Source organism: Scomber scombrus, chromosome 18, assembly GCF_963691925.1.
Source record: "Scomber scombrus chromosome 18, fScoSco1.1, whole genome shotgun sequence".
In the NCBI taxonomy this organism is placed as follows: Eukaryota; Metazoa; Chordata; class Actinopteri; order Scombriformes; family Scombridae; genus Scomber; species Scomber scombrus.
Genome location: NC_084987.1, coordinates 28444928 through 28454802, shown reverse-complemented (window position 1 = coordinate 28454802; position 9875 = coordinate 28444928).

Here is a 9875-nt window from a genome sequence, read left to right as displayed (position 1 = left end):
TTATAAACACCCTGTTGACCCTCATCTTTGTTCATAGCAACAGGTCCAGTCCTCACCATATAAGGTCAGATATATTCAAGTTGTTGAGTTGCTATGGTAAAACAGTTAATACAGTCCAGTCCTTAATGATGTGGTAAGAGTGGTAAAGGATGCCATAGCAGATAATAAGTGGGACTAGACCTCCTTCATAAACAACTATCCCCCATAGACAGCCCACCCAACAGTTATCTGCATCTCTCTGTTATCTCCAGTCTTTGAACATAAGCCTGACACTATCACTCCATCAGCACCCTGCCCTCTTGCTCATAATTATTTCCCATCCTGACGCCTGCTGTTATCCTTTCTGTCTTCAGCTCTATTGGCTAAAAAACATTAAAAGTCTTTCTTTCTTTCTTTCTTTCTTACAGCCCTCGAATTAATAAATAAATAAATTACTAATTAATTACTCCAATTACTTAATTAATTATATTCTGCATTAGAATAATAAATTGAAGTAACGGGAACAAAATGAACAGGAAAAATAGGAGCAACTGAACATGTAAAAAAACCACACACATCACAGTTCTAGCATTTTCTGCTCCCTGAATATGTATTATCCCATTCCAATAATATGACAACACAACAAACTACAGCCTCAAGTATGACCGGAGTTGAAACAATATCTCTTAGACACAGTCTCAGTTACACAATGGGTGTGATAAGCTTAATAAAAGCAGGATTTTATGCATGAATTACTGGATTTGATGAGAATGTATCTGATCAGTGAAGGTATCCAATACCAATGTAAGAAGCAGAGTGACATTTATATAGTGTGGGGAGAGAGTCATGGAGATAGATGCTCACATAAGGGGCTGTGGTGGCCTAATGTTTAGAGGTCACCAGCTTAATGTAACTGGAAGATATAAAGGAAGAAGATAGAAGATATAAAGGAAGAAGTCACCTTTTAGGTTATTATAATTAATAACAGAGGAAAGTACCTACCAAATTACTGTACTTCCATTCTTAAAACAGCTATAATCACTGTTTTTCATTAAAACAATGTTAGCAAGGGTGAACCTACAGAGAATGATTAGTGACTTTGCAGCTCGATTCTCATTATGGACTTTTAGTTCATTGTTTAGCTGTCCAGCTGTTTTTAGATAAAAAGCTCTATAACTCCCACTGTACATTACCTGCTTAGTAGCAAACAGCAAAGACACAGTTGGTTGTAGACTAGCTGGTGAACATAGTGGAGCATTAAGCTTACGAGACAGATATTTCCCTCAGGAGTTGGCAGAGATTCAGATTGCCATTTAACAGTGGGAAAAGGACAATCTAATAATTTCAATACATTTATGATTATAATTTATGTATTAAAACAGCTTAGCTATTCATTTTAATAATAGTAAATACATTGTGTATTGTTAGCAATTTCTCACTTTTAAATGTTGCATACTTGCATACTAAGGCCTAAACATTTTTGAAATAACAGTTGTTACACTGAATAAATATTGACTGTATTATTTTTTAAGACCACCAGACATTTTTAAGTTGTACTTATGCATGGTCTTAGGTAGTTTAAATTGTTGCAGAGTAAGAACAAATTCAGGTAAGAACATATTGATGAATCCCGGATTTGTACTAAAAACATTCATACACATTGCACTGTTTGTGAATGAGGCCCAATACCACTGAACATTTTATTGATACGTTCAGTATCAACATTTTTACAACTTGCCAAATAAATAAATTAACAATATTTTCTCATTATGTTGATCGAAAACACAAGACAATAATCTTCAACATCAGTTGCCGATATTTAGGTCAGCATACAATTGATTATTTAGTCATTTAACTATTACCAGTCCAAATCCCTCCATGACATGTTTAAAGGTAAATCACAACAAAAGTTATCTCAAGGCACTTTTCATATAGAGCAGGTCTAGAACATACTCTCCATACTTAATTAAAAGAGAGCCAATATTTCCCCACCGGCAAGAAAAAACTCCCCAGTTGGGTTGAGAGAAAAAGAGGGAAGGAGAGAGGAGCAAGAAAGAGAGTGTGTGAGAGAGAGAGACACACACATAGAGAAGCACAGTAACAACAACAACAACAACAACAACAACAACAACAAAAATAATAAAAATAGAAAATAACATATAAAATAATAATAATTTGAGTCCCATCTTAGAGTTAGAAGTATTCTGCAAAAAATATTAATGTCATCTGTCGATGGTGATACACCTGTGATGAACAGTTGCCTCCCGAACTGGTTGTTTGTCCCTCTCTCTCTCCTCTCTCAGGTAATCCACTTGGCTCACATAAATCAAGCAGGCAGTTTTTGCCATTGGGGTGGCTGTGGCTCAGGAGGTAGAGCAAGTCATCCACTAATCAGAAGATCAGCAGTTGGATTCCCAGCTCCTCCAGTCCACATGTCAAAGTGTCCTTGGGCTAGATACTGAACCCCAATTTGCTCCCAATGGTAATGCCAGCACCATGCGTGGCAGCTTGCTGTCATTGGTGTGTGAGTGTGTGTGAACAGGTAAATGTGGAATGTATTGCAAAGTGCTTTTAGTGTTCAGAAGACTAGGTGCTATACAAGTACAGTCCATTTACCATTTACCATTAAGCAGCACTTCTGGTGGCCTTCCATGGAGTGTGAGGTTGGGAAATATGTGGCAGCCTGTCCAGTCTGGGTCCGAAACAAGACTCAGTGGATCCATCCTGCTGGTTTTCTGCACCCTCTCTCTGTACCCCATCACCACTGCCAACTTGACCAACCTGTGTCATCAGGAGCCTTGCCTAGAGAAGGGGGTGGGGTGGTAACCACACATAAATACCTTAAAATCTTTGTACATTGTGGTTTGCTGTGAAAAAATGCATTCAGAAGAAACTTCTTTTGAAAAGAACTATATGATTTAAAAACTAATCATTTATACCATCAGTTGTACACATGATAGATACTGTACACTGTCTGCTACATGTAACTAGTTATACTAATCATGATCTTGGCCATTTCAAATAAATTACTTATTTTGTACCAATATTTTCTAATGTAAAGTTACAGTACATCCAGATTAGTTTCAGTGCTTTAAAGGATAGATTCACATTTATTCAAATCTGTCTTCAGTAAGTATTCATGCAGTAACAGTAAGTACATTTAAAGCATAATTGGTGGCTGGAATTGTTCACTGACTAAAGAGACTCATTCCTAGTGCTATTTCAGTTGCAGGGATTGAGGATGCAAAAAAAGCAAATTGTGTACTAAAAAGGCTTCATATTAACTTCAGCAGCATTTTAGTATTCATTTATATACTGAATCTGTCCTCCATCACTTACACTGAAGGAACAGTCACAGTGACCAATACATACGTCAATGCTGCATGTTGATAATGTTCTAAAATCAGATTTGAAAATGTCCTTTAATGACAGGGAGTTTGTCATGCCGTGTCTGGCAAAAGATCTGTTATTGTACCGGTACAGAATACTACAGCATGTACAGAATCTGTACATTATGACTGTTCTCATTATCAGATATGAGTGGCATTATGAATAATCATTAACACACATGCATACTGAGATTTGACAATAATTACATAGATATGTCTTAACCAAATCCATTTTATGTTAGAAGTCAACAAACACAACAGATATTTAGTATGGGCACTTTCCTGACCTCTAGAACTCTATTTAGAGCCATTAAGGAAATCTGCATCTCTTTATCTCTTGTTTTCTCATTAACCCCCTTCCTCTGCTTGTGGTCTCTGGGTGTTTGTTGTTAGTTTCCTGTCACAGAGGAAGTGCCTCACCCTGCTGCCTGGCTCCCTATTGGCCCCTGCGTTGTTGAACAGTGATTTTTGGGGGGTGGCCGAGTGACGAGGAGGGGGGAGAACAGGAGGATAGATAGAGGGAGTGGGACATGGATAGAGAGACAAGAGCAGACGACGGGACTGAAGGAAGAAGGCAGGGAGATGAATGCAGAGAAATACAGTTGAATGAGAACTGGAGAAAGCAGACTTTACACTGCCAGAGAGGAAATAAATAACATTGCAGGAGGTAAGCATGCACACAACATGGACAGAAAACTGAAGTAACACTCTAGGAAACTTTAATGTGCTGGACTTGCATGTGTTTCATATTTTCCTTTATTTACCATTGTGTGTTTTATGTAAATTGCTCACAAATACGTCATTTTGCCAAAAAACATAATTTGAGTTGCAAGAATTTTCTAGAATCTAGAATTTGTTATGGATGTAGTTCATTAATCTGTCTTATTCTGCTTTATTTCAAGGCACTGATAATGTTTTTTTACTAGTATTGACAAAATATGATATTATGTTTCAAGACCCAATAATAGTAAATATTTTTTGCAGTGTAATCTTGGTGTGCTGCCACTCCTCCTTGATGCCTTTCTTGGTCTGGTCACTCCCAATCCTTGTACCAGTGTCTTGATACCACAGAGACGCTGGACAGGTTTGGGGGGGCTGTGCCAAGGACTGCGGTGTTATGTGCTTGATCATCACGTGTGGATTTTGTTTTTATATCTATATTATCCAGTTCAAGTGCTATATAAATAAAGCTGTATTATAGTTTTGGAGTGGAAGTTGTTAAATCTCCACTTGAACGTGTAATTTAGCAAATACTGACATTAACCTCATATACAAATAAAGAAGGAGAAAACTCTGCAGAGTCACTGTCCCTGTTTCATGGTTGATGTAGGCCTATCTCTTATTATCACGTCATAATGGTACTGTGTGAAAACTGCAAAAAATAATTGAACTATTGCAGTTGATGCTGTCTGTATCAGTTTTGGGTTTAGATTGGGAATATTCTGTCAGAAGTATGTAGCCCTTTCAAAATATGAAATGTTGAAAAAATGTTTCAATAGTGATAAAAACAAGTATGTAAGTAACATGAACTGTCAGAAAGAATGTTGTATGTTAAGGTTTTCCTTCTTTGTGTTTTCTACAAACTCAAAATAGTCTATTCATGTTGGACCTCATCGTTCATATGAACACATTTAAAGGATAAGGGATATTCTACGGAAACGTATTGCTGCCACGCCAGAAAAGTAAATATGCTTCATAATCCCGTTATAACGTGAAACTAATCTCGTTATAATGTGAAACTTATGAAAGTCAGAGGTGGACTGCCTGTATACCTACTGCCACACTTTCTCCGTATACCACGGCATAATGAAAAGGTCCGCTGCTGGTGTGTGGAGAGGGGCACATCATGCCCTCTATAATAATAATAATAATATTCCTTTAGCTATTAGAAGTGAGGCTGTATCTATGGTTAAAACATGCTGCGGCCATTTTACCCTTCCAATGAAGGCTAAGGTGATCTGTCTTAGCACACCAGGGTGGACATGTTTTTTATTCAGATCACTCTTAACAGCTATGTTGAAGAAGATGGTTTAAGATAGTTGTTACAGGAGGATACAGATTATTTCAGACCATCTATCACCTGCCAAAAAGTGTACCCCCCCCCCCCCCCCCCTCCAAAATGTACAAATGTTGCACCACCATCATGTGTTTTGTTTTGTATGCATTTCAGAACATCTCTGTAATTTCATTTGTAATTTTGGACAACTTTCCTCTCTCTAAACTGAAGTTACAGGGGGATACAGATTATTTCAGATATATTTCAGTAAGTGTTCTATAGAAAGATGCTCAAATATATATGTAAAAATATACTTCAAAAATAAAATATCCGTAGAGTATAACATAATAAAATACAACTTTACAAAAAGAATTCTCAACCTGCCACAAAGCTTATGTCTGCAGGGATGCTTCTTTAGTGGTGCAGGCAAGGTTAATGAAGGCCTCCTGTACTGGTGGGCTTTGGACACACATGTCATGAAACCACCGCAAACAAATGTCACACTGAATCTGGAAAATATAGAATTCAGGTTTTAAATAATGTGTTTTCAGTATGAACCTGCACACTGTCGTTAATGTTTAGTTCATAATATTTTTTTAATATACAGTATTTTATTGGATATATTAAAATATAACCAAAGTTCTACAATACAATTCTAAATAACAACTTAATTCATTTAATATTTCTAAATTGCAGTGTAATTTATTCAGTACTCATGCTCTTCTTCTCCACAGAAGTGGCATGTGTCTCTCAGGTCCTGTTTAAAAAAAGAAGAGAAAAGAGCACACCTCAATAGTCATACTATTTCATTAACTTTAGAAAATGTATGATACTTATGAACTGTAATTTTCTTTACAGGAAATGTAAGGCAAAATGTTTGGATTACCAACATTTGATGGAATATTATTTACCAGTCTCAAGGAGGAGAGTATTCATGTATATTGTCAGGTCTCCTTTTCAATAGCTGTTCTGAAAACTGAAAAAAACATTTTAAGATGATTACCCAAAACTGTACCTGTTAGTAGCAAAGTGTCTATACTATATATCACCTTACGGAGGCATACATCTGTTGTCAGTGAATAGTTTCAGACATACAAAAACATATTTTTTATGTTTTGGTTAACATTATTAAAACAATAGTTTTATTTTTTGTTAAACTACTGTGACAAAGAGAGCACTTCTCTGGAAAGTAAACATACCTTCAAGGCAAAGACTGTCCCTTTGCTTGGGATGTGGGACAGTGTGGCATGTCCACCTAGACATGTTGCAGCCCTTTCTCCACATGAATGCCCTGGAAGAAGACAATAATAATATTGAAATATCGTAGTGATGTTTATCACACACAAAATTGAATTTAATGTTTGTAGAGCTCAATGTCACCAGGATGTACGATTTTTAATGTATATGAAATTAATTAATCACAAACTGAAATGTGGATAATGTTTAAACAACTATCCTAACCTTGTTATTTCCAGGCATCTATGTATGGCTTTTTGCGACTCCCCCAATGGATCAAGGAAAAAGGACTTTCTGTCTTGCGGGTGTATGACCTTGATATTTATTTCCATGAAAAAGAATAATATATGTTTTGAATCACTTTATTATGAAACATATGCACTACATTTGTGTTCTGATTTTGATATTATGTTTTATTTGTAAGATCAATTTCTACCGCAACTGTCCAGTGGTGATGCTCATTTATAATTCCCACAATGGGTTTAATCTAAAATTGAATAAAATGTTAGTGGGATGTCCAAAAAACAGGAACTGAAAAAGGAAAGTTTATTCAAAATATGAATTCCTACTAAAAAAGTTACTTAAAAAATATTTGAAAAGGGTATTTACAATATTTAAAGCATTACATATTCCTTATATCTTACAAATTGGTAATTCAAGTGAATTCATAATAACAATATCGACCTTGAGTCTTGGTGACTTTTTCTTCCACATGGCAGTAATGGAAAATAAATCAATAAAGGCTGTTCTGCTGATGGTGGTCACGTACCAGGACTGCCAGGTATGCATTTATTGTCTGTGAAAAGATTTTACAGACAGACAGACAGACAGACAGACAGACAGACAGACAGGCAGGCAGGCAGGCAGGCAGGCAGACAGACAGACAGACAGACAGACAGACAGACAGACAGACAGACAGACAGACAGACAGACCATAAACCAACCATGTAGTGCTCTGGGACCTGTGCTGGTTATTGAGCCTTGCGGCCAAACATCAAAAAGTATGGGGAGTATTTGGTGGTCATCTGTTTCTTGGTTCTCAGACCAAACATAACAGCATCCAAATTTAGTGTAATCTTATTTAAAACATAATATTAAAAAAAGGTTATTTGATAATGTAATATCTAACATATTAAAAACATGTACACATTCTACCTAGAACAGAATTACTTACGTCATTGACAGATTCTTTCCCCTGGTCTGGATCTGTTTTGGGGCTTCAAACTGATGCACACATTTCACAATACATCTGGTGACTTCACTGGCTTCCTTAGATTTCAAAGGGTAAGCCTGTGGCCATTTGGTGAAATAATCTATCATCACACAGATGTACTAATGCCCGTCCTTTGTTTGGTTCAGTTTGAGATGAGATCCATCCCGACCAATTCAAATGGGTGTGAAACCTGAGATAGCAAAAGATTTTCATATTAAAATGGTTTTGTTCCAGAAACAGCTTCATTTATGCAACCTTATTTGCAAAAACAAAATTAACAATTTACTAAATATATTGTGATACATGCATTCATGTCTCCTCCAGACTGGACTACTGTAATGCACTCCTCATCGGGATCTCTGGCAAGCGCATCCAGAGACTGCAGTACACCCAGAACAGCGCCGCCAGGATCCTGATGAGGGTGTGCAAATATGATCACATCACCCCTATCCTGAAATCTCTTCACTGGCTCCCTGTCCCACTCAGAATTGAGTACAAGGTCTCCCTCCTCATCCACCAGTGCATTCACGGACATGCCCCCCTATACCTCAAGGAATTCCTCACCCCCCAGACCTCCTCACGCACTCTCAGTTCTGCAACCATAAACACCCTCCAAGCTCCCAGAACCAAGCTCCGCACCATGGGTGATCGAGTCTTTTCCTCTGCAGCTCAGAGGTTGTGGAAGATGCTTTTAAAGTGACTCTTACCTTTCTTGCATTTCACACAGCACTTTGAAAAAACTTGAACAGCAACAATCCCTCCTCCCTCCTATGTCCCACCCCCGCACTCCCTTGAAAATGTGTAAAAATGTAACAAAGGTAAGGGTAGCTTTAAACGAGACCTTTTTACAACATTTTGCTAAATGTCTTTTATAGGTTCTCCTTTTAACCTTTTATTAATATTTTTATTTTCTGCTCTGTAGCACTTTGAGATTGCTGAAATGTTAAGTGCAATACAAATATTATTATTATGTGAATAATAATAATAAATAATAATAATAATACATTTGTATTATTATTATGATTATTTATTATTATTATTCACATCATCTTTTCTACAACTTTTTTCTAAGCACACATTTTCTGTAAATAATGTTCTTTTTGCAAAGTCTAATGTGTGTGTGTGTGTGTGCGTGTGTGTGTGTGTGCGTGTGTGTATGTACACAAAAAATACACTTACCTCTATGGGAATGTATTCAGTCTGACTTTTTATAGATGCCCCACTGGCCTGACACGCTGAGCACTGGGAAACCAGTGACATGTTATGTAAACATGGAAACTTGTGAATAACACATGTATCATAGAATAATTACAGACAGTTTGCATATGGTGCTGACTTACCCATTTATTGATGTCTACTGACATCCCTGGCCAGTAAAATCTCCTAGAGATTGCATCCCTAGTTTTGGTCTGGCCACAGTGTGCCCCAGAAGGGCTGGCATCAGTGGCGGCTGGTCAATGCGGGGCGCTGGGGCTGCTCTCTCATTGGCCTGCGTCACGTTTTCCCAATTTTATTGGCAGCGAATTGTTGTTGTTTTATGTTTTTTAATCTACTGTGATTGGACAGTTCCGGCTGTCATTCACGCCCTCCCGTCAGCTGCTGTCACCCAAACTCCTGCTGACGGTAGTTTCAGGAGATGACGTTAAAGTGGAGCCGCGGAAATTAAAGAAGATGATTTTGTAATTTCTCTACAAAAACATAATTTCACAAGACTTTCACTAGAAGAGAGAAAGAGGATAAAACAGCAGCAGGTGATGGAGGAGCTGAGAGTATCTCCTGCTGCTGTTATGATAAACGGAGCTAGCTAGCTGGATGCAGTGTGAGTTATTCCTTTTATTGCTTAATCTGTTTGCTGTTTCAAAGTGTCAGCACCGAAACGTTTTGGACAACGACAGGGGAACGAGACCTAAAACATCTCTCTGAAAAAAATCAAACAGAAAGCTGCAGCCATCGAGACAATAGCATGAAGCTAAGTTGTTTTTAGCAGACTTAGCATTGCTGAGCTCTTTCTGCAGCTGTTTCACCACATCTGGCCACATGTGGACCTCCGCTATGCCAAGCT